The sequence below is a fragment of the Ambystoma mexicanum genome, chromosome 2p, assembly GCF_040938575.1.
Source record: "Ambystoma mexicanum isolate Mex_15411 chromosome 2p, UKY_AmexF1_1, whole genome shotgun sequence".
In the NCBI taxonomy this organism is placed as follows: Eukaryota; Metazoa; Chordata; class Amphibia; order Caudata; family Ambystomatidae; genus Ambystoma; species Ambystoma mexicanum.
In genome coordinates, this window is record NC_090923.1 from 342,775,405 (window position 1) to 342,802,038 (window position 26,634).

Below are 26,634 nucleotides of genomic sequence, written 5' to 3' on the forward strand. Positions count from 1 at the left end.
TTCCTCTTTAATCTGAATTTCAACTGCATAAGGTAGCAATTGAGCTGACCTAAATGCTTTTTCTGGATCATCAAAGCCCATGGGATTATCCGCCAATCGGGACCAAGCTTTGAAGTTTATTAGTCCAAACTAATGGCAAAGCGATTGAGAATGTCACTGCCTAAGTAAAAGGCAGCAGGGACGTCTCGCACGACCCAACAATTATGGTCTATGCTCTTGTTGCCAATGGAGATTTTGAGCATACACCTGCTTGTCAAGAGATGTTTGGAATTAGGCGCTTCCAGGTCCATTTCCCATTTGTCTATCAGTTTGAATGTGGGAATGGCTGGATCTTTTGGGAGTTGGCGGAACATGGCTTTTGCTGATGAAGCTCTTACCGTTGTTCACACACACTCGAGCGAGAACAGAGTCCTTCCCATCATTTAACTGAACAGGGATGAACAACTGCTCTCCAATTTGCTGAATATCAGCCAGGCTCTGAGCTGATTTCACATCTTTCTGGACTATAGGAGTGGGAGTTTCTGATTGTGGATTAGTATAGAATCTCAGGGTGTTTCCTTCCAGTGTGGAATACCACCTTAAACTGGAAGGAAGGTTGATTTTCAGAAATAGAGAGGACCCTCCATCACCAGTCTGTTGTCCTACTGCTATTACTGTCACGTCTGGAGTTTGGCTATTCTGGAAGTGAAATTCTACTTGGTCAGGTTTTTGTTCAAACATGTGGCAGGTGCCGTTTAAACTAACATGGTTGACACTCTGTTTTAATTTTATTGGTCGGCTAGTCTGGGTCCAGAGGACCTTGTTTACGCAATCTATTAGGGGTGACAACCTTCTCAGGAGGTCAGTCCCTAGTAAACAAGGGGTGCCATCTGGAGTCACTACTATGACTGGGTGTTTCAACTTGTGTCGCCCAATTTTAATGTCCAAATCTGCCGTCCCCTCGACGGGAATTTCCTTCCCGTCAAAGTTCTGGAGTTGTCCAGGAAGTGAGGTGAGAGGAATTTGGTAATTCTCTCCCCTTCCTGCATTCAGTTCGTCAAAGGCCCTTCTGGACAGAAGGGTAGCTTGAGATCCAGTGTCCACCAGTGCCATAATTGTACCCTGCCCCTGTACTTGTACCGGGGCATAGTATCTTCCCTCCTTCTCCTCAAGGGGGCACAGATAATGCACATTTTTGGACAACTGGTGGGCTAACTTTCTGGTTTTGGACATCGCTAGCGAAGAGATTTGGGCGGAATTCTGTGGAGAGCCTTGGGAATCTGAAAGAAAAATTTGGCAACTGGAGATCAGAGCCATTGTGGGTTCCCCTGGCTCCGGTTCCGGGCCGCCCCCCCCTTTTTGGAGGCAGTCACCAGGATGGGTTTGAACCAGGGGATTTTCTTGCTGTTGGTTCCGGGATGAGATGGTGAGCGGCGGTAGCTCAGTCTCCACATCTCCCCAGTCTGGATTTGCATCCCTAGGGACCCATTTTTCTTTGGGAGGAGTTCCCCCCTCTCTGAAGGAGAAGATCCTTTTCCCAGGATCCTCTGAGGATCCCTCTCCCTCAAATTGGAAGATCTGTACCTCCTCCTCAAACTGAGTCTGTTTGGGTCTTTTGTTTCTCCTACCCCCCCTCTGCTCCTTAGGAGGCAGACTTTCAGGGGCAAGAGATTTTGTTTCCGGTTCCTGGGTTTCCAGGGGCTGTTTACAAGTGAGGAAGGAAGCTTCCTCCAAGGCTTTACACCCCCCTTCCCTTTGTGCCTCCTCCCTGGGAACCAGTGAGTTATCGGGGTGCTGCCCCCGTCATTGTTCTGGAGCACCAGGTCCAGAGTTGGGTGCGTTCTGCGCCGGCACGCCCATCTGAGGGTTCTGCTGAGCCCTCAGTATGTGACCCAGATCCCGCGCCATGTTTTGAACCTGGCGCTCTAACTGGGAAACCCGCTCAGGCTGATACGGGGCCCTGTTTTCTCCCCTGGGCTGATCCCGGGAAGGGTAGCTGTCCCTCCTCTGGTAATACCCCGGGTTGGGAAGATTTGGGTACCCCTCCACCCTTGGCCTCCCCTCTCCCGGATTAGGTTGTCTGGGCTCAGGGAATTGGGGAAAGAAGGGTGGAGGATTTTGGGGCTGGAAATTGGATGGATACCTGGGGAAAAAGTTCTGCCCAGGGTTTGGAGAATTTCTGCCCTCCTGTGGGAAGTTAGGAGGGAAGTTCCCTGGGTTAGGTGCTTGGCTGGATCCCCCCCCTTGGGCTGGAGGAGTCCACACATAACCCAGGATGGGTCGATTTCCCTTGTAACGGGGACTTACATAATCAGGAGAGCGAGGGACCCCATTTGTGGGGCTGCCTCCTTGGCTCCCTGTCTGTGACTGACCCGAGGACCTCCTGGGCCTAGCATTATTAGGTGCAGGTAGGTTTTTAGGCCCCCCCATCTCCAAATCCAAAACGGGGGTGACCTTTACCTCTGCCACCATGGCAGCAGCAGGGGTGCTGTTGGCTTTGGGGTTTTTCTGGGCATTACTTTTGCTATCTACCGGTTTCTGCACCTCATAGATCCGGGTAGCCTGTTCAATGACCCAGTCTAAAGATCTTTTCTCGTGAAAATCCCTCACGAGCTGGGTCATTATGTATTTGGGCAAGGCATGAAAAAATGTATTAATGAATTCTCTACTGTCTGTGCGCACCCTTCTGGTGGTCTGCGCAAAAGCACGTTCAGTTCTTGCACAAATTCTTGTGGGGCCTGATCCTCCCCACATTGCAAATTGTAGGCTGCCTTGCGAGCCTCTTGAGGATTTCTGTGAACAGAAAAGTGTTTCAAGATGGCCGCCTTATAGGTGGACCATCTTAAATGATTTTGGTCCTCCAGCCCCGCAAAGAAACTGGAGTATTCCGGGGAGAAGGTCCACTTTACATATTGAATACAGCTTTGGCTGTCCTTCAAATGGAAAGTCTCCATCATTTGCTCAAACAACTCTAAGTGCTCCCAAACAGAATACTTAGCGTTCTTATGGTAAGGCGTGATGACGCTCCTGATCGCCTTAATCTGCTTTAAGGGGTCCTTAAGCAAGGCCCTTTTTGCCTTATTGGCCTTTTTGGTTCGGGTAACCCTTGTCCATTCATCCTCTGACTCAGAGGCACTGCTCCCAGAGGTTCCTGTCTGCTCTTCCAGGTTTTCCCGGATTCTGCGAGCCTGGGAATGGCTGGCAGAATGTGGGGACCTGGTCTCATGTGTCCTGCGCAGTTCAGAGGAGTCTTCAGATTCCTCCTTGCTTCCAGGATTTGATGGTACCCCCCCCCACTGACCTAACTGGGCAGAGGTTTTCAGGATGCCCTTAATGGGCCTACTCTCCTGGGGTTCCCCATTAAATTGCACTGTGCTTGGGTGCCCATACCCGGATGCCCACCCCTCCATTCCTGGGTGGTACTGGCCTATGAGCCCCATGCTTCTGGCTGGATAGTAATCTGCCATCCCTGTGGCCCTGTGCTCATGTGCGCCAGGGGACATGGGGGTGGCAGAGTCCAGGGACTGAGAGGTATGAGGGCCTCTGGTACTAGGGCTCCTGAGGTTATGCTCCAGAGTTTCCCTTTCCCAGCGAACCTCATCTCTATCCGCCCCTGCTCCCTGTTGCAATGCAAGAGCCTGCATTTGTGCCTTCAGTTCCTCAGTTAAGGCCTTACTAGACTATCAGTCTCTCCTGCATCGCTACCTGTTGTTGGAGCCTATCATTGTGTTGACAGAGGGCCTCATTTTCCCTCTGTGCTTCCTGGTTGGTCCCGGAGAACTGGGCCAGTCTTTGCTGCAGGAGGTTTACCTCCTGAGTCCCATCCCTACTGGCCTGCTCCTTTCTTGCCAGAGCATCCTCCACCCTCCTGGTGTGCTCTAACAAGTTCTGGTGTTCTTTTTGGAGGTCACCCAGTCCCTGGTGGGCCAGGTGATTTTCTTCCATTTTCCTTTTTAAATGGCAGACTTCCTGGCCTAAGGCGTCTCTTTCCTGACTAAGAGCCTGCATTTGTGCCGCCAGGTCGTCCATCTGCCTTTGAAAGGCACCAGCTTTCTGGCGTTCTTCATCAAACTCTGCCTGGGCATCCAGGTCTTTCAAAATCAGCTTGTTGCTCTCTGCCTTCACTCTATCTAGATGACTTTGCAGGGTGGCTACCTGCTCCGTGCATGCCCTGTTAAAGTCTAATTGTTGCTCCAGCTTTTTCTGGCTCTGCAGTAAGGAGTCCAAACTGTCTTGGTGCTCCTTCTGCAGGGCCAGAAATCTAGTATCCTGGTCAGCCTTTTCCTGTTGCAGGATGTCCATATCCTTCTTTATTTTAATGATGTGCTGTCTACTCTCATTTTCTGACTCCTGGCTCCTCTGCAGCCTCTGCTCAGAAGAGTCCAGATCAGATTGGGCCTTCTGTAATGCCAGCAGTTGCCTACTCGCCAAATCTTGGCCTTCAGCACATCTGTTCTGCATGGCTCCCATATGTAAATATAAATATGCCGCTACCCTGGCAATCTTGTTGTGCTCATCCTTGGCCTTAGAGGACATATATAGTTCACTCAGGGCCACATGTAAGGGACCCTGATCTCTATATATATCTGACCCTGTTTCAGTGACCTGTTGTGTGATTGCCTGCAACCACGCCTCCTGGCCCTGTTCGGTCCATTCACCTCTCACAAATAGCTTATGTAAGAGGTGCTCTCTGGCTATTTTCATGTCTACTAAGGTCGTCATTCTAGAGATTGGTCTCTGTCCTGACTTACAGAAGTTTGTATTTTATTTTTGCAAAACAGACCTTTTCCTTAGAGCGTTGCTTTGAGGAGTGCTTTACAGCGTAACACAGCGTGGTGATCCGACCGGATATGTGCATCTTGTCAGCTGGCACACTGTATTAATCTGCACAAGTGATAGATCTAACCCAAACGTCCGGCCCGAGCCCCCAATTTGTAAGAGGATTCAATTCAACACTACAGCTAAGTCAATGCCTAGTCTGGGATACTGAATGGAAACCCTTATTGATATATCTTTATGTCCAGTTCATGCGTTCTGGATGACTACCCCTATATAACACCCCTCTCTTGGAATCCTCCTGACCCCACTGAGCCAAGAAGTAGTTCTGTTTTGCAAGTTAAAAGGTTTAATTGATAATTTAAACAATATATATATATATATATATATATATATATATATCACGCTTTATAATAAATTAATAATTGAATATCACACTTAATCTGATATGATAAAGATTAACAACGGAGAATCTGGCACTAGCACACTTCTTTATAATCACTAAGGAGTTGACATGAAATGGATAAGATAGCAACAATACCTTTATGGTTTCCAATGGATGCAATGTGGAATGAAATGCAGTACAGAAAATAACTTGATAGGATTTCAGCAAAAGACAATGTAATCACTTTCTTGGACAATTCACCCCCCCTTTTATGCAATGCAGGGAAATGGAAGGAAAGCACACAGTTCTCAGAAATGCAATCAAATGTGATTCAGTTCACCCCAGCAAGCTTAGACTACAGAAGTTTAAAACACAGGCAAAATGATTTTATATGTGCTGGCAATAAAGTGAAAAATATGCTAAAATGCTTTTAATTCCCTCTAGAGGTTCAGGGTGAGTGGTATCTAGTTAATATTAGTCCAGGCTCACTCTTGCAATGATTCAGGGATAGTTTTTATGAGGCAAACGATTTTTTTCAGAGGAAAGCAAAAGCAGCTATCTTTTTGCAAGTGGAGAAATTTTCAAATCGCGGCAAAATTCGCGAATGCGTCTGGCGCGATTACAGAGGAACTACAAGGGCTAGCAATAACGTTTTGGGGTCCTAGGAAAGCATAGGATCTCAGCTTCCAGATGAAAGTTACTGCCAGTCTCTAGCACAAACGGTCACGGAGATATGAGCGATTAAATAAAGGTCGTTTTTCAGATTGAAATTTTAAAGTTCACAAAGACAAGTGCAGCTTGCAACTAGCAAATCACAGGTGACAGCTTTACAAATGACAGGTGACAGTTAGGAGGCAGTTCTACTTAGATTAAAATAGAATTTAATTATATTATTTTAACTAAGAGATTGGTTCTGCACAGTTGTACTATGTACTCACACTATATTTAGAAATATGCCTCGCCACGGATCTGGTCAGGTTTTGGACTGGACTCCGGTTCAGCTCTCTCTGGTTTTGGATACTGCTCTGCTTTCTCTGGGTCTTTCTGCACAGCTTTCTCTGGAGATTGATGGAGGTAAGGTATGGAATTTTGGCAGAGCTTCCAGCTGCAAGTGGAAAATGAATCTCTATTTGGCTTGCACCATCTGCTTTTATCTGTTTAGAATGTGGGTGTGTGTGCAGCATCACTAGACCCTACCCCTCTCCACTTGCCATTGGTCAAATTTCCATTTCTCACTTGATTGGGGAAGGAACTGTGAGTCAGAGCGATGTCATTTTATGGCTTGCGTGTAAAATTACATGCACCCCTCACATATCACAGGAGGTATCCCCTGTTCAAACTTTGCTCTTCCTGGGGGCTTGCATTCAGAAATGGCAATATTTGCACCTTTTCAGTGGTTTTGCAACATCAGATTTTTCTCCAGATTTGTACACATGTACACGGCCTGTCCATACATACTCCAGTAAATTTTCATTTGTCTAACTTAAACACAGTGTCTGTAATATTAACAATTAGCGGGGTTTTGCCCCAGAACATCACACAAATTGGAGTTTGGGCTTGAATTGAAGGTACATTTTCTAAATTAAGGCTCTCAAGGTTATACATTTCTGTCATTTGATTACAAAGAGTTATCAGTGTTTTTGTAAAATATATATTTTGCTTTCAAGTCAGTTCTCAGAGTGTTGGAGTCCGCCTCCAAGACTTGGGTGGGTCAGTCACGTGTCCTCTGGGCAGGCAGGCCTTTGTTTACAGGAAACAGTAAAAATCAACATATTCCTTTCAGAGGAGAGGGGCCATTGTGTGGTCTCTGGTAAGCTGAGATCAGGAGGCCAGGGAGCCACTTTGCATTTAATTAACAGAACCCTGTGATTTCCTGGCTTCTTGTGTTGAGTTCTGAAGTGTCAAGAGTTCTCAGGACAGGCAACCCCTTTGAACTTTTAATGAAATAAGACCCCTTTCTTTGCACTAGACAGTTTTGCAAGACAGCTCTCCTGTCAGAGTTTAGACCGCTAGCGCCACCCTCAGGATTTTGTGGTTACTGCATCCATCCTTGGGATTTTTTTTAGATTGATTCATTTCAGCAAGTGATATTACATGGAGTATATTGTCCATGTTCAGGACATGGCATTGGTGTGTTTCTGCAGTAAAGTAATTCTGTGCCCATGATTTTGCCATATTTGACATTCAAGAAAAAGGAATTCCCAACAGTTATGGGTTTGCTTTTGGCAATCAGCATTGCCTCTCTGAGCTCACAATATAGGCGAAATGGGATTTTCCTGTGCATTTTCTGGGGAGCTCTGGCCATTATGATGTTTTCAATGCCAGTAATGCACAGCTTTGGTGGTAGGGCTTGGATGCATGGATAAAAACATCCCACATATTGTTGGCGTTGTTGAAAACTCTGAAGACAGTGCGTTTGAAGGCTATAACGTTAAACTTTGTTGGTGTCAGGACATCAAATACATTAGAATAAGTCTGAGATATTTCACCTCACTCATGCCTGCTTTGAAGAGCACTTTCAGAATTGGGCAATCAAATGGACCAAACATAACTTAAATATTTGAGTATAAATTTGGTAAGCAAATAAAAAAAGGTAGTTAAAAAAATATTGAAGGACTGCTGAGTAGCATAAGAATGGACTGTAGATAGTGGGAGAGATTGGAACTTAGCCTGTGGGGGCAAGGTCAATGCAATACAACCATGGTTGTTAACTGAAATACTATATTTCCAAGAAGACTTACTGGTACCAATCTATAATAAAAATGTGAAACAATAGATAAGGTGTTTAGCTCCCTATGTAGGGTGAGGGGAAACCAACACAAATTAGGAGGCACATACCTGTAAAAGATGTGCGCAAGGAAGCCTTTTGGGTACCCTGAGATTCGGAAATACCATCAATCGTTCGCAGTGAACCCTGCCCATTTTATTTTTTATCGATTCCTTGGAAGAGATCCCAGGTTGGGTGTACATAGAAATAGATTAGGGAAACCCATATGATATTTATGATCTTATCTCAATGGAAGGTAAAATGTAGGGAGCAAAGCTTACCCCTTACATTAAAGTATATAGTAACACTTTTTTTGCAGTAGAAGAGAGGTTGGTAAATAGCTTTCTCTTAGAGGCAAGTGTTTTTTTAAAAAAACTTTTTATTTTAAAATTTTATTTACAAAACCGTAAAATCACATACATCTGAATACACTCCAGAAGACATTAAATTCCAAAATTATTAAAAACGGTTTACAAAACAACTATATACATTACAAGTTAAAACCCCCAACCAAATTCTCAACAACTCATAGTCACCACCCCACATCCCCAATATACACAATAACAATACCAAGTCTAGTATAGCTGAAGAAATGTACCCCAGATCTTCTCAAATAAACCCATTTCCCCTTCTCTTCTGTAAAGTGCCCTCTCCATAGCCGCCAAATCTTGCATTTCAGTTAACCACGTCTCAACATTCAGAGTCAAAACAGTCTTCCAGTTTCGCAAAACAATTTTCTTACCAATCATTGCCCCTCGGAACAACCACTTCTTCTGATTCATAGTAAGATCCTCCAGAGACACATCATACCCCAATATCACCATTTTGAAGTCCAAAGCAGGTAAACCCTCAATCACCTCACCACACACCCAACCAACATCACCCCAGAACCTCACCAACCTGCAGTCCCACAACATATGCTCTGTTAGGCAGAAACCTGTGCAGTTCCCTTAGGGACCACTGCAAAAAGTTTAAGGCCACAGGTGTTAGCAGTAAACCCAATTGGTAGCAGTCTGTACCACCCAGATTTACCTGGTAGCTGTGGCTGAGCAGTCAGACTTCTCTCAAGAAGAGTTAGGCAGTATATAGAGTATACACAATAGGGCTAAAAATACAGTAGTACAAGCAAACACTGACCAGAGCTTTGGTATAAAAGTATGTAATTATTTATTTAAAAACACACTTGTAAAAATACACTGGCACTAATATGTCAAGCAAGTTCAAACAGAGTCACTAGAAATATAAACACCTCCCTAATTAATTATTTGACAAGTCTAGGTTAATACACCACTTATTTAGCAAAACAGAGGTGAGCGCGTAACCATAGATGGCACTCCAATAATTATTAAAAAGGGAGAGAAAAGGCAGAAATAGGAAAAACACACAATACCAACACTTTTAAAGAACCACAGCAAGACAAGAAAGGCAGGGTCTACTGTAGAGAAAAAAGTTCATAGGCCAGGCCCACTCTTGGAGAGAGCAAGGCGGAATGTGTCCAAGATCACACAGTGGAAATGCACTAAAAGTCTTTGCAGGAAAGTCAAAAAGAGGTTGGATCAAGTTAGAAAGGTAATGTTAACAGGTCCGAGGTCACCCCAGGATAGAGAGTCAAGGATTTACGGGACACCTTGGACGTTCTGTTGCAAGGGAGACCAGGCGGACACAGTACCTGAAATGGTGAGAAAGCTCCAATGGGGGAAGTTGTTCCTGGCAGCGGGTGCAAGTTGGTGTTTCGTCCAGGGGAAGAGAAGATTTCGACGTGGAGGAAAGCTGGAGGTCGTTGCACTGCCAGGGAAGAAACCAGCTGCAGAGTTTCCCGGTTAAAACGTACTACCCTTTTATTCGCGGTAGTGGTGAAGCGTGGCTATCCGGCCGCCAGGGTGCTTGGCACGGGCGATTCTACCACGAGACGATCCAGGAAGGAAAAAAAAGCAAACTGGTTGGTCCCACCGGCTCAAGGGGAAGAAGACTCTCCTGGAAGAAGATCTTCTCTGTCGTCGGGAAAGTGGTGAGTTTCGTACAGTAGGGCTCCACCGGTCGTGTCGTCGTTGTAGATCGCTCAGCTTCTCCCTTCTTCGGATTCTTTAGGTCCTGTGGCAACTTCTGAAGTTCCAGTCCCCAAAGCCCTGCTTTTATGCAGCAAAACCCCCATTCATCAGCCTAGCTGTCAATCAAACATGCTAAGTGGTGAGCCGGGCGGCTCACCACTGGGCCAATCACACAAGAGTGCGACTTGAGTTGCCAAGGCAACTCAGTCCAGGGTGCCTATTCCCCCCTCCCACACATCCTGTAGACCTAGAGTGGCACCACTTTTGGAGGCTTCTGTGTAGAAGCCCGCCAAAAGGGGAACAAAGGGCTCGACTTGGGTTGGCGTTACAGAGGCAAACACAAACGCCATTATAAAACCGAGTCCTGGCAAAAAGACCCAACTGGGGAATAAACATTAAATAAATAACCCAGCGGTATCTTTAACATTGCACCAAAAAAGTGGTGCGTTTAAAATGAATGGGAAAATCCCATAGGAAATATTCTGGTGGAATATTTTGCGTGGTAACCACTGCCACCAGTCAGAAACTCGACAAGGGGGGACTGGACAGTGCACCCTTGAAAAACAGACCAAGGGGCAATCGAATGACCCCTACCAGTACTTCCACAATATGATGGTTTCTACTGGTTCTGTTCTCAATTTAAGACTAGTAAAGTCAATGGTGACTTTACATGCCCTGGGAGACAGTAGTCAGTCCCAGGGTATGGAATCTATGTTTGGGGGTCATTACGAAACCCCTGTGTTACTGCACTGAGGGTGCTGTGTAACACATATACCAAAAACACATGAAGCCGTATGGAGTAAAAGACCCCATAGCCCATAAAACACATTACCAAGTCAAAGTACATTCTCAAATCATGCCTAAGAGTGGGGAAAAAAGAGTCTCACTCTTAGCAGGAGAAAAAATTAAACCCCAAAAATCCAGCAAAGCTGCTGGGGGACTCACTAGGTTTGGGAAAAAAGCCTTTACAGAGAATTCTCCCTAACATGCTCCAACGCACCTGCCACATGAATACACCAACAATCCGAGTTCTCCGACATCCCCCTACTCACCATTCTCTCTGACGTCCAAAAAACCTGATTAAGAATCTTTATCTGTCTCGACCTCTGCGTGAGCCCCAAAGAACATAACTTAACATTTTCACACATCAGGCGCCACAAATCTTCAGAAATATCCAAACCTATTCTCATACCCCACTCCTCTCTTAGCAAGTCATTACCACTGTAATGTGACACAATCTCCTTATACACTCGACTGGCCAGGCCACTTTCCCTCCCATTTGGTTTCCTAGTAAACAAACACAAATCAATTCTCCTGTCAAAGTATACAACCCCAATCGCCCGTTTTAGCCTCACATAATCCGAGGCCTTAAAATTCTCTATGTCAAAGCACAGTTGCAATTCCCTCGCTGTCATCCAAATACCATCCTTAAACAGATCAGCCACCCACCGCACTCCACCCAAAAATCAATCCACCCAAAACACCACATTACCATTAATCCTAACAGCAGGATTGAACCACAACGACGCACCAGGTTCCTTAAATGCGTCCACACCCAAACAAACTGAAACTGAAGTCAAGACCGCCCGTGGAATCAACGGTCCAACAAAGCTAGTCTCAGCCTCCACCCACACATCCTGTAATTCATCCACAAACGGTACCAAAAAATCAGACATGAAAGTGTAAGAGGATTCAATTCAGCACTACAGCCAAGTTAACGCCTAGTCTAGAATACTGAATGAAAACCCTTATTGATATACCTTTAGGTCCAGTTCATGCGTTCTGGATGACTACCCTTGTATAACACCCCTCTCTTGGAATCCCCCTGACCCCACTGAGCCAAGAAGTAATTCTGTTTTGCAAGTTCAAAAGGTTTATTTGATAAATTAAAATATATATCACACTTTTTAATAAATTAATAATTGAATATCACACTTAATCTGATATGGTAAATATTAACAACAGAGAATCTGGCACTAGCACACTTCTTTAATCACTAATGAGTTGACATGAAATGGATAAGGTAGCACACTGGTAAATAGGAAAAAAAGTATAATGTGGTAGAGGATGCTTTATGTAGGCTCAGGTGGATGCAATATTCAATGAATGCAGTACAGAAAATACGCAATATGATTTCAACCAAACAATGTAATCACTTTTCTCTGGCTACTCCCCTCCCCCCCTTGATGCAAGGCAAGGAAATGGAAGGAAAACACACAGTTCTCAGAAATGCAATCAACTGTAATTCAGTTCAATCCAGCAAGCTTAAACAGAAGTTTGAAAACACAGGCAAATGCTTTGATAGGTGCTAGCAATGAATGAGAAATATGCTGGAAACGCTCTTAATTCCCTTTTAGAGGTTCAGGATGAGTGGTATCTAGTTAATATTAGTCCAGGCTCACACTAGCAATGATGCAGGGATAGTTAGCAGGTTAAACGAATTTCTGGCAAATGAAATCAGGCAGCAGCAGTTTTTTTACATGTGAAGAAATTGCAAATCGCGGCAAAATTCGCGGATGCGCCGAGCGCTATTACAAAGGAACCGCAAGGACTATCTCTACCGTTTTGGGGTCCTAGGAAAGCCTGGGATCTCAGCTTCCAAATGAAAGTTATTGCAAGTCTCTAGCCCAAACGGTTGCGGAGATATGAGTAATTTAGTAAAGGTCGTTTTTGGTTTTGTAAATTTTAAACGCACACTTTTTCAAAATGACAAATTTTACTAGAAATGACAGGTGACAGATAGGAGGCAGTTCTACTTAGGTTAAATAGATTGAATTAGATGAATTTAAACTAAGAGATGTGTTCTGAGTTTTGCTAAGTACTCACAAGAGATTTTGAACAGGAAAGCGACTTGGTCACGATCTTCAGTCTGGTCAGGTCTTTCCGGATTCTGCTCACAGCGCCTGGTCTGGTCTCGGCTAGGCACAGCACTGCTTTCTCTCTGGTCTGGTCTCTGCTAGGCACAGCACTGCTTTCTCTCTGGTCTGGTCTCTGCTAGGCACAGCACTGCTTTCTCTCTGGTCTGGTCTCTGCTCTGGATAGATTGAAGTCTCTAGTTTGGCTTTCTGGAGTTTGATGGAGGTAAGTATGGATTTTTCCGGCAGGGCTTCCAGCGGCAGATGAAATTGAATGTCTCTATGTGTCCTGACTCTCTGCTTTTATCTGTTTCTTGAGAATGGGTGTGTGTGTTGCATCACTAGACTTGCCCCTCTCATTCGTCATTGGTCAGGCTTCCATTCCTCCGCTTGATTGGCAAACTGAACTGTGAGTCAGATTGATGTCATTTTATGATCTCTTGAAACAACCTCCCTTATCATCTGTGCACCCAAATATATATATGATCAAAATCCATACTTCAGAGTTACACAGTTGTTTGAAATTACATATACATGGTGTGGCTGAATTTAGCCATGTCTATGTCCAAATCTGCTCATTCTCGGAGCTTGCATTCAAAGAGTGTACATAATTGACTTTTTAACTGCTTTTTCAATTTCCGACATGGACCCAACTTTACATACATGTGTGCAGGGGGTAGGGACATTAACTGATGAAGTTTCAGATTTTTAACATGCACACATTTAGAGTAATATCCACTTTTCCGCTAAAACCCCCCTGAACATACCACCGGTTCCTACCACGTCTTAAACTGTGGGCAGAAAAATCACAAGAATTATGGTATCATTTATAAAATTTTCACATGTCCGCACTATGAATTATCCCCCTTTTTATAAAACCATATCCTTGCTGCAGGGGTGTGTCTTTTCAGGTCACATGGTACAGAAACCAGTCTTTCCAGTTTCTGCCAAGCCAGCTTGCTTCTCACAGGCAGTGCCCCTCCCAGCTTCTCCAGGAGGAAGCCACTTTTTACGACGTCTGTAATAAAAACCTTTGCCTGAGTGGAGAGGACTTTGTTCACTCTCTGGCAGAGCACAGGAAATTCAATTATCAGATAGATGGCATATCCTTAGTGTGGGAGGCAAAAGGAACATTGGCCTGGGAACATAGTTGTGACTCAAGTTTCACTCCTGATGGGATCCGTTGCTAGGCAAAATCAAGTTCCTTAAGCCAGACCTTCAGCTAACTTTTTGTTGCTTTTAAAATAACTTGTAATTTTACACATGCAGCTAGAATGCTGATTCTAAGTGCAAAACTATGACATTTCAACAGTTACAAAGGCATGTGACACCAAACATAGGTCACTCATTTAATTTAACATTTTCGATTTTGGTGGTTTTAAATCCAGTTGCAGTTAGGCTTAAACTGCTGACTCCATAGCATTTTTGTTATAAGCATTGTTTTTGGGCTCTTCATTTCCCAGATTTTGTAGGCACACAAAACTCCATTCTGCCAAATGTCTGCTGGTGTTCAGTGAATATTTTGCACATGTTGCAAGGTTTGAAATAGGCATTTTGCTTGCCTTCAGAAAAACACACAGTGGGTTTTAAAACGCCGGCTTTTGGATAGTGGTGAGTACTGGTACTGCACCCATTTTTGGGATTTTCTTGGATTAATGCATTCTAAACAGGAATGGTTCTTACATGGTAGTAAATCCTTGCTTAACATTGTTTTGATGGGGCTCCTTACAGTAAGATGGTTATGTGGAACCCCACAAAAAGGGTTGAATCTTTAAAGTGGTCCAATGAGTCACGATTTCAGCAACTTTTTGACATCAGTAAAAGTGGATTTTGTTAACAAAGACCTTTCTTTACCCTGGTGGGTGGCAAGTTAGGTAACCATTTTGGTGTGCGCACAACTGCGCAGCTTTCCTGGATTTCGGCGCACATGTGGGTTTTCCGCCATCTTGAATTTCCTAAGCCCACAGCACCAAATGTTGTAGCAGGGTAGCTTAAACGTGGGTCAGGACACCCTACAAGCCCCCCCACGTGACTGCACTTTGAGTTTGGGTCGATGGGGAGTCGCGTGCCCAAGGGTTTTGACCCACGCACCGGTCTGTCCGCATAATCTTCTTCCTCTTCTGTAGATGGCACAGTTCAGCATCTTCTTCTCCATCCGGTCAGATCGATCAGTTCTCCTCGCCGGTCCTGATGGGAAGATTGGGCGGTACCCCGGGCCCGTTGTGTCTTTGCTCCCGGTCTCCGGATCGTCCTTCTTGGTCATCCTTCATGGTTTCATCTCTCCTAGGATGATAAAGGAAGAGCGGCAATATCTACTCATAGACGATTTTTTTTTTTTCCACCACTGTTGAGATAGTGGGGCAGCATATGCATTTCATCGTAACGAAATATTACATTCTTATTTTGAAAAAAAAAAAACAGCATCACTAGAGACAGTTTCATGTAAATCACAATATTTTAGAGACTAGATGTGGTAGGTTTTATGATTGGAACTGAATTAGTCTGATACAGTACCCGCTAGGATTCCAGAGGATTCCTCCAGTTGTTGCAGAGTGTGCCTGGGATGGCAACATTTCAACTGGTTTATGTGGACCCACTTGTCTTCCCCCTCTGCCGAACCACCTTTGGGGATGCGGATCTTGTAGGCCACAGGGGAGATCTTATCGACGATCTCAAAGGGTCCCTTCCATGTAGGCAAAAATTTGCGCTGCTTGGCCTGGTTCCTTTGGAAGTTGTATAGATAGACCCGGTCTCCCACCTGATATTCCTTCCTGGAAGTTTTCAGGTCATAATGGGTCTTCATGCTATCAGTCGATCTTTCTAGATTCCGCTGAGCATAAGCAAAAGCATGTTGAAGGTGTTTCCTTAAATTCTCCACATACTCATGAGTAGTGGAGGCATTTATCAGTGTCTGCTCTTGGGTCCTGTAGAGCAAATGCTGCGGAAGCACCATCTTGCGCCCAGTCATCAACTCAAATGGTGACATTTTGGTTGCAGATGAAGGGGTAGATCTGATGGCCATTAGGACCAGAGGTAATCGGATATCCCAACTTGGCCCAGAATCTGCCACAAACTTCTTTAATATGCTCACAATTGTCCGGTTATATCTCTCTACTGCCCCAGAAGAAGCTGGTCTATAAGCAATATGCAGCTTTCTCTTGACCCCCAGTATCTCCCACATCTTTGTCATTACTTCACTGGTGAAGTGGCTACCTCTGTCTGACTCAATCCTTTGAGGTAGACCAAAACGGGAAAAGATGTGGTTAATCATCAAGGCCGCTGCAGTTTCTGCCTTGCAATTTGGGGCTGGGAGACATTCCACCCACTTGGTAAACAAGCATGTGACGGTCAACATGTACTTATTCCCCCTAGCCGAGCGAATCACGGGGCCTACGAAGTCGATTTGTAAATCTGACCATGGCAGTGTCATTCCCCTCTTTTGTAAAGGCGCCCGGTGTGTGAGGGATGTCGGCTGAAATTGTGCACACACAAGACACCCCTTCAAGTATTGGTCGAGGTCCTGCCCCATGTGTGGCCAGTATGCAACCTCTCTTAAGATTTCCAATGTTGTGTGAAACCCCCTATGACCGGCGGTGGCCGCATCATGGGCGTGACTTAACATCAGGCTTCGGAATGAGGTAGGAACCACCCACTGATCGTGGCCAGCTTTGGATTTCCTTACCAGCAAACCGTCTTGGATCCGGAACATTTTGGGACATTTCATCAACACTCTTAGGTCCTCTTTCCCAATGTAATCGGTATCCATCAGGGGAAAGTTCTCAGGGTCCCCAAGGTGCTGGTAAAATTTACCAATTATTGGATCCCCCTTCTGAGCAGTAATCAAATCAGCATCAGGGGTCTCCTTACTCCATTGTGCAATTGAGAGGTCGTTGTGAGCATTTGTCTGGGACCTAGTGATGGCAGTGACCTGGATTTCCCCCAACAGGGACTCAATCTCAATTAGATCCCCTTGGATGGCCCCGGTTTTGGCCAGCTGATCAGCTAAGTCATTTCCAGTTTTGTCTGGTCCCTCTACTTTGGAATGACCCTTGATCTTCTTCCAATAGATGGTCATCCCATTCGAGGTGACCAGATCATCAATGTTTTGGATCAACTTCCCATGTTTCAAGGGTTTGTTGTTAGCACATACCATGCCTCTGGTCTTCCAATTAACCAGGTGCTCCACGAACCCGTTCCGTACATAATCCGAATCTGTGATTATGACCAGTTCGTGGAGTTGATGCTGGACAGCAGTGAGGATGGCCTGATGCACAGCCATCAATTCTGCCACCTGACTACTTCGGGGACCAATTTTGTATCCAGCGGAGGGTTCTGGGGACACATTCACCCATGCATTCCCTACGCCGGCCACCAGTTCTTTCTCCCCGTTGTTGTCAACATGGTAAGAGCATCCATCCACATACACAGTGGGCATTCCCTCACACTTGTCTTCTTCAAAGACTTTGTGGGGGGAATTAAGGTATGCCTCCATGTTGTCCTTTATTTTTAGACTTTCGTCCTCGAGACAGTTTTCTCTGGCACAATCATGCAAGTCAGCCAGACCTTGCGCGAGGGGACTCTTCTTGTTTTGGCCATATCGGACCTCCACAGGAAAGCCTTGCATTGACAGAATCCAGGAGGTAATTCGGGAATTACTCACATTTCCGGCCCGGATTCTGTCACTTTGGAGATATTGCAGAGGCTGGTGTGGAGTCTCCACTATGATGTGTTCCCCCTGGATAAACGGGCGGTAATTCTTCAATGCCCACACCGTTGCCAGGAGTGCCTTCTCACAATCGTTGAATTTTTCCTCCACAGAGGATAAAGTTTTGCTTGCATAGGAGATAACTTTATTGACCTTGTCATGCTTTTGATATAATACTGCCGTCAAGCACGTATTAGAGAACCCCGTCTCCAGGAAGAACTCCTTGTTTCTGACAGGGTAAGCTAGGCAAGGTGCTTGTGAGAGGCTTCTTTTGAGTTGTTTTACTGCCTCGGCTTGTTCTGGACCCCATTCCCACTTGACCCCCCCCTTCAGGAGATGAATCAGGGGTCTGGTGATCTCTGCGTAGCCCTCAATGAACTTTCTGCTGTAATTAGTCAGTCCAAGGAGGCTCCTTAGTTCCCGCAGAGTTGTGGGGTCTTTCAGTTTCTGAAGTGCTTCCACTTTCTTTTCCTGGGGACAAAGACCCTGAGGAGTAATCTCATGCCCCAAGAAGTTAACACGGGTTTTACACCACTGTGCTTTCTGAAAGGAAAGTTTTGCTCCGGCGGCCCTCAACTGTGTCAGAACATAACGGATCTCCGCTATGTGTTCCTCAACAGTTGAGCTTTTGATGAGGACATCATCTACATAAGCCAGGTTACCCCTTGCACCCAAGTCGGGCATGGCCTTGTGTAGAAAAATGTTGAATTCATTGCCGGAGTTGAGGTATCCGAAGGGAGTCCGGGTCCATGTGTACTGCTGGCCCCCAAAGGTAAAAGCCAGTTTGTATTGGTCCTCCCTGCTGACAGGCACGGTCCAGTATCCATTGGTCAGGTCTATTGCAGTGAATACCTGTGACCCCTGGATCTGGGCCAGCCCTTGGTCAATGTAGGGCAGAGGCCATCGGGAAGTGTGGACCCGTTTGTTGAGCTCCCTGAGGTCAGCGCAGAGTCTCCACTGGCCGTTTGGCTTCAATATTCCCAGCACCGGATTATTGAAGGTGCTGTGGACTGGACGGATTATTCCCCGGGACTCAAGGTTCTTAATTATTTCAGTAAGGGACTCCATTGATGCGAGAGGCAAGCGATATTGCTTCACAAACACTGGAGTCATGCCAGGGTCCGTGGGGATTGTTGTGGTGTGGATGTCGGTGCGACCACAGTCATATGAGTCTACCGCAAAGAGATCTTGGAAATCCAAGAAAACTTGTTTCAACTTTTGCTTTTGTTCCAGAGTCACACATGCATCAGCTAGGTTGACTCTCTCTTCCACCATCTGCCTGAAGCCTGGAAAGACTTCTGGTTTGGCTATCTCCGCGGCCTCCTCCAGCTGGGTGGAGAAGTCCCTGGTCAGAGTGCTGATTTGGACCGGAGGCTTCAGGTGGGAAAGGCAGCCCTCATGGACCTGGAAAATCACCTCATCCCTCCTGAAGTCACAGGTCACATCTTCCTTACCATAGGGGCAGGAAGTGTACACCAGGAAGTTCCCCCCATGCCGGGTAAAAATCCTGTCTGGTGTTGCGTTGTCATCACTGTCACTGTCAAAACAGTCCTTGGGGATGGGTCCTAACAGTTCATTTACAAGATCAATGGAGAAATGTCGGTCATCAACCGCCATTCCAATAATGGTGCCTGCGGCTAGAGTAATACTCTTTAAGTCGCTGTTATCCACCTCTATTAGAATGGGGTCATGTTCTATGTTGACTAATGGAGTCGGGTTTACCCCCAACCCTTGCTGTTGGAGAGAAGCATTTAGATGTATGTAGGCATCAGGGTTTTTCAACTCTTGTCCCCTTTTAACTTTCACTTCCAGGGAGAATTGTCGGGTCCTTTCTGGGATGGTGACTTCCTCTTTAACCTGAATTTCAACTGCATAAGGTAGCAATTGAGCTGACCTAAATGCTTTTTCTGGATCATCAAAGCCCATGGGATTATCCGCTAATCGGGACCAAGCTTTGAAGTTTATTAGGTCCAAACTAATGGCAAAGCGATTGAGAATGTCACTGCCTAAGTAAAAGGCGGCAGTGACGTCTCGCACGACCCAACAATTATGGACTATGCTCTTGTTGCCAATGGAGATTTTGAGCATACACCTGCTTGGCAGGAGATGTTTGGAGTCAGGTGCTTCCAGGTCCATTTCCCATTTGTCTATCAGTTTGAAGGTGGGAATGGCTGGATCTTTTGGGAGTTGGCGGAACATGGCTTCGCTGATGAAGCTCTTACCGTTGTTCACACACGCTCGAGCGAGAACAGAGTCCTTCCCATCATTTAACTGAACAGGGATGAACAACTGCTCTCCAATTTGCTGAATATCAGCCAGGCTTTGAGCTGATTTCACATCTTTCTGGACTATAGGAGTGGGGGTCTCTGATTGTGGATTAGTATAGAATTTCAGAGTGTTTCCTTCCAGCGTGGAATACCACTTTAGACTGGAAGGAAGGTTGATTTTCAGAAATAGAGAGGACCCCCCATCACCAGTCTGTTGTCCTACTGCTATTACCGTCACGTCTGGAATTTGGTTGTTCTGGAAGTGAAATTCTACTTGGTCAGATTTTTGTTCAACCATGTGGCATGTGCCGTTTAAACTAACATGGTTGACACTCTGTTTTAATTTTATGGGTCGGCTAGTCTGAGTCCAGAGGACCTTGTTTACGCAATCTATTAGGGGTGACAACCTTCTCAGGAGGTCATTCCCTAGTAAACAAGGGGTGCCCTCTGGGGTCACAACTATGACCGGGTGTTTCAACTTATGTCGCCCGATCTTAATGTCCAAGTCTGCCGTCCCCTCGACGGGAATTTCCTTCCCGTCAAAGTTCTGCAGTTGTCCAGGAAGAGAGGTGAGAGGAATTTGGTAATTCTCTCCCCTTCCTGCATTCAGTTCGTCAAAGGCCCTTCTGGACAGAAGGGTAGCTTGAGATCCAGTGTCCACCAGTGCTGAGATTGTACCCTGCCCCTGTACTTGTACCGGGGCATAATATCTTCCCTCCTTCTCCTCAAGGGGGCACAGATAATGTACATTTTTGGACAACTGGTGGGCTAATTTTCTGGTTTTGGACATCGCGAGAGAAGAATTTTGGGCAGAATTCTGTGGAGAGTCTTGGGAATCTGAAAGAAAAAGTTGGCAACTGGAGATCAGAGCCATTGTGGGTTCCCCTGGTTCTGGTTCTGGGCCGCCCCCCCCTTTTTGGAGGCAGTCCCCAGGATGGGTTTGAACCAGGGGATTTTCTTGCTGTTGGTTCTGGGATGAGATGGTGGGCGGCGGTAGCTCAGTCTCCACATCTCCCCAGTCTGGATTTGCATCCCTAGGGACCCATTTTTCTTTGGGAGGAGTTCCCCCCTCTCTGAAGGAGAAGATCCTTTTCCCAGGATCCTCTGAGGATCCCTCTCCCTCAAATTGGAAGATCTGTACCTCCTCCTCAAACTGAGTCTGTTTGGGTCTTTTGTTTCTCCCACCCCCCCTCTGCTCCTTAGGGGGCAGACTTTCAGGGGCAAGAGATTTCGTTTCCGGTTCCTGGGTTTCCAGGGGCTGTTTACAAGTGAGGAAGGAAGCTTCCTCCAAGGCTTTACACCCCCCTTCCCTTTGTGCCTCCTCCCTGGGAACCGGTGTGTTATCGGGGTGCTGCCCCCGTCATTGTTCTGGAGCACCAGGTCCAGAGTTGGGTGCGTTCTGCGCCGGCACGCCCATCTGAGGGTTCTGCTGAGCCCTCAGTATGTGACCCAGATCCCGCGCCATGTTTTGAACCTGGCGCTCTAACTGGGAAACCCGCTCAGGCTGATACGGGGCCCTGTTTTCTCCCCTGGGCTGATCCCGGGAAGGGTAGCTGTCCCTTCTCTGGTAATACCCCGGGTTGGGAAGATTTGGGTACCCCTCCACCCTTGGCCTCCCCTCTCCCGGATTCAGTGGTCTGGGCTCAGGGAATTGGGGAAAGAAGGATGGATGGTTTTGGGGCTGAAAGTCGGGTGGATATCTGGGGAAAAAGTTCTGCCCAGGGTTTGGTAAATTTCTGCCCTCCTGTGGGAAGTTTGGAGGGAAGTTCCCTGGGTTAGGTGCTTGTCTGGATCCCCCCCCTTGGGCTGGAGGAGTCCACACATAACCCAGGATGGGTCGATTTCCCTTGTATCGGGGACTTACATAGTCAGGAGAGCGAGGGACCCCATTTGTGGGGCTGCCTCCCTGGCTCCCTGTCTGCGACTGGCCCGAGGACCTTCTGGGCCTAGCATTATTAGGTGCAGGTAGGTTTTTAGGCCCCCCCATCTCCAAATCCAAAACGGGGGTGACCTTTACCTCTGCCACCTTGGCAGCAGCAGGGGTGCTGTTGGCTTTGGGGTTTTTCTGGGCATTGCTCTTATTTTCTATGGGCTTCTGCACCTCATAGATGCGGGTAGCCTGTTCAATGACCCAGTCTAAAGATCTTTTCTCGTGAAAATCCCTCACGAGCTGGGTCATGATATATTTGGGCAAGGCATGGAAAAACGTGTTTATAAATTCACGGCTATCCGTGCGCACCCTTCTTGTGGTCTGTGCAAAAGCCCGCTTTAACTCCTGCACAAATTCTTGTGGGGCCTGATCCTCCCCACATTGCAAATTGTAGGCTGCCTTGCGAGCCTCTTGAGGATTTCTGTGAACAGAAAAATGTTTCAGGATGGCCACCTTATAGGTGGACCATCTTAAATGATTTTGGTCCTCCAGCCCCGCAAAGAAACTGGAGTATTCCGGGGAGAAGGTCCACTTTACATATTGAATGCAGCTTTGGCTGTCCTTCAAATGGAAAGTCTCCATCATTTGTTCAAACAACTCTAAGTGCTCCCAAACAGAATACTTAGCGTTCTTATGGTAAGGCGTGATGACGCTCCTGATCGCCTTAATCTGCTTTAAGGGGTCCTTGAGCAAGGCCCTTTTTGCCTTATTGGCCTTTTTGGTTCGGGTAACCCTTGTCCATTCTTCGTCGGACTCAGAGGCACTGCTCCCAGAGGTTCCCGTCTGTTCTTCCAGGTTTTCCCGGATTCAGCGAGCCTGGGAATGGCTGGCAGAATGTGGGGACCTGGTCTCCTGTGTCCTGCGCAGTTCAGAGGAGTCTTCAGATTCCTCCTTCCTGTCAGGATTTGATGGGTACCCCCTCCACTGACCTAACTGGGCAGAGGTTTTCAGGATGCCCTTAATGGGCCTACTCTCCTGGGGTTCCCCACTGAACTGTATTGTACTTGGGTGCCCATACCCGGATGCCCACCCCTCCATTCCTGGATGGTACTGGCCTATGAGCCCCATGCTTCTGGCTGGATAGTAATCTGCCATCCCTGTGGCCCTGTGCTCATGTGCGCCAGGGGACATGGGGGTGGCAGAGTCCAGGGACTGAGAGGTATGAGGGCCTCTGGTACTAGGGCTCCTGAGGTTATGCTCCGGAGTTTCCATTTCCCAGCGAACCTCATCTCTATCCGCCCCTGCTCCCTGTTGCAATGCAAGAGCCTGCATTTGTGCCTTCAGTTCCTCAGTTAAGGCCTTACTCGACTCTATCAGTCTCTCATGCATCGCTACCTGCTGTTGGAGCCTATCATTGTGTTGACAGAGGGCCTCATTTTCCCTCTGTGCTTCCTGGTTGGTCCTGGAGAACTGGGCCAGTCTTTGCTGCAGGAGGGTTACCTCCTGAGCTGTGTCCCTATTGGCCTGCTCCTTTCTTGCTAGAGCATCCTCCACCCTCCTGGTGTGCTCTAGCAAGTTCTGGTTTTCTTTTTGTAGGTCACCCAGTCCCTGGTGGGCCAGGTGATTTTCTTCCATTTTCCTTTTTAAATGGCAGACTTCCTGGCCTAAGGCGTCTCTTTCCTGACTAAGAGCCTGCATTTGTGCCGCCAGATCGTCCCTTTGCCTTTGGAAGGCACCAGCTTTCTGGCGCTCCTGATCAAACTCTGCCTGGGTATCCAGGTCTTTCAGGATCAGTTTATTGCTCTCCTCTTTCTCTCTGTCTAGTTGGATTTGCAGGGTGGCTACCTGCTCTGTACATGCCCTGTTGAAATTGATCTGTTGCTCCAGCTTTTTCTGGCTCTGCAGTAGGGAGTTCAAACTGTCTTGGTGCTCCTTCTGCAAGGCCAGAAATCTAGTATCCTGTTCTACCTTTTCCTTTTGCAGCACATCCATATCCTCCTTTATTTTAGTGATGTACAGTCTGCTGTCATTATCTGACTCCTGGCTCCTCTGCAGCCTCTGCTCAGAAGAGACCAGGTCAGATTGGACCTTCTCTAACACCATCTGTTGCCTATTTGCCAGATTTTGGCTTTCAGCACATCTATCCTGCATGTCTCCCATATATAGGTACAGGTATGCTGCTATCCTGGCAATCTTATTGTGTTCCTCTTTGGCTTTAGGAGCCATATATAGTTCACTCAGGGCCACATGTAAGGGACCCTGATCTCTATATATATCTGACCCTGTTTCAGTGACCTGTTGTGTGATGGCCTGCAACCACACATCATGGCCCTGTTCGGTCCATTCACCTCTCACAAATAGCTTATGCAAGAGGTGCTCTCTGGCTATTTTCATGTCTACTAAGGTCGTCATTCTAGAGATTGGTCTCTGTCCTGACTTACAGAAGTTTGTATTTTATTTTTGCAGAACAGAACTTTTCTTGGAGTGTCCCTTTTGAGGAATGCTTCACAGCGTAATGCAGCGTGGTGATCCGACCGGATGTATGTATCCCGTCAGTTAGTACACTGTATTAAGCTGCACAAGTGGTAAATCTAACCCAACGTCTCGGCTCGAGCCCCCACTTTGTAAGAGGATTCAATTCAGCACTACAGCCAAGTTAACGCCTAGTCTAGAATACTGAATGAAAACCCTTATTGATATACCTTTAGGTCCAGTTCATGCGTTCTGGATGACTACCCTTGTATAACACCCCTCTCTTGGAATCCCCCTGACCCCACTGAGCCAAGAAGTAATTCTGTTTTGCAAGTTCAAAAGGTTTATTTGATAAATTAAAATATATATCACACTTTTTAATAAATTAATAATTGAATATCACACTTAATCTGATATGGTAAATATTAACAACGGAGAATCTGGCACTAGCACACTTCTTTAATCACTAATGAGTTGACATGAAATGGATAAGGTAGCACACTGGTAAATAGGAACAAAAGTATAATGTGGTAGAGGATGCTTTATGTAGGCTCAGGTGGATGCAATATTCAATGAATGCAGTACAGAAAATACGCAATATGATTTCAACCAAACAATGTAATCACTTTTCTCTGGCTACTCCCCTCCCCCCCTTGATGCAAGGCAAGGAAATGGAAGGAAAACACACAGTTCTCAGAAATGCAATCAACTGTAATTCAGTTCAATCCAGCAAGCTTAAACAGAAGTTTGAAAACACAGGCAAATGCTTTGATAGGTGCTAGCAATGAATGAGAAATATGCTGGAAACGCTCTTAATTCCCTTTTAGAGGTTCAGGATGAGTGGTATCTAGTTAATATTAGTCCAGGCTCACACTAGCAATGATGCAGGGATAGTTAGCAGGTTAAACGAATTTCTGGCAAATGAAATCAGGCAGGTTAAATAGATTGAATTAGATGAATTTAAACTAAGAGATGTGTTCTGAGTTTTGCTAAGTACTCACAAGAGATTTTGAACAGGAAAGCGACTTGGTCACGATCTTCAGTCTGGTCAGGTCTTTCCGGATTCTGCTCACAGCGCCTGGTCTGGTCTCGGCTAGGCACAGCACTGCTTTCTCTCTGGTCTGGTCTCTGCTAGGCACAGCACTGCTTTCTCTCTGGTCTGGTCTCTGCTAGGCACAGCACTGCTTTCTCTCTGGTCTGGTCTCTGCTCTGGATAGATTGAAGTCTCTAGTTTGGCTTTCTGGAGTTTGATGGAGGTAAGTATGGATTTTTCCGGCAGGGCTTCCAGCGGCAGATGAAATTGAATGTCTCTATGTGTCCTGACTCTCTGCTTTTATCTGTTTCTTGAGAATGGGTGTGTGTGTTGCATCACTAGACTTGCCCCTCTCATTCGTCATTGGTCAGGCTTCCATTCCTCCGCTTGATTGGCAAACTGAACTGTGAGTCAGATTGATGTCATTTTATGATCTCTTGAAACAACCTCCCTTATCATCTGTGCACCCAAATATATATATGATCAAAATCCATACTTCAGAGTTACACAGTTGTTTGAAATTACATATACATGGTGTGGCTGAATTTAGCCATGTCTATGTCCAAATCTGCTCATTCTCGGAGCTTGCATTCAAAGAGTGTACATAATTGACTTTTTAACTGCTTTTTCAATTTCCGACATGGACCCAACTTTACATACATGTGTGCAGGGGGTAGGGACATTAACTGATGAAGTTTCAGATTTTTAACATGCACACATTTAGAGTAATATCCACTTTTCCGCTAAAACCCCCCTGAACATACCACCGGATCCTACCACGTCTTAAACTGTGGGCAGAAAAATCACAAGAATTATGGTATCATTTATAAAATTTTCACATGTCCGCACTATGAATTATCCCCCTTTTTATAAAACCATATCCTTGCTGCAGGGGTGTGTCTTTTCAGGTCACATGGTACAGAAACCAGTCTTTCCAGTTTCTGCCAAGCCAGCTTGCTTCTCACAGGCAGTGCCCCTCCCAGCTTCTCCAGGAGGAAGCCACTTTTTACGACGTCTGTAATAAAAACCTTTGCCTGAGTGGAGAGGACTTTGTTCACTCTCTGGCAGAGCACAGGAAATTCAATTATCAGATAGATGGCATATCCTTAGTGTGGGCAGCAAAAGGAACATTGGCCTGGGAACATAGTTGTGACTCAAGTTTCACTCCTGATGGGATCCGTTGCTAGGCAAAATCAAGTTCCTTAAGCCAGACCTTCAGCTAACTTTTTGTTGCTTTTAAAATAACTTGTAATTTTACACATGCAGCTAGAATGCTGATTCTAAGTGCAAAACTATGACATTTCAACAGTTACAAAGGCATGTGACACCAAACATAGGTCACTCATTTAATTTAACATTTTCGATTTTGGTGGTTTTAAATCCAGTTGCAGTTAGGCTTAAGCTGCTGACTCCATAGCATTTTTGTTATAAGCATTGTTTTTGGGCTCTTCATTTCCCAGATTTTGTAGGCACACAA

At 46.0% G+C, this 26,634-nt stretch overlaps 1 protein-coding gene across 1 annotated transcript in view; it reads right to left on the reverse strand.

The window, feature by feature from the left end:
* DNAH12 (dynein axonemal heavy chain 12) overlaps positions 1–26,634 on the reverse strand; it is a 3,791,933-nt gene that overhangs the window by 999,171 nt on the left and 2,766,128 nt on the right. The window lies entirely within an intron of this gene.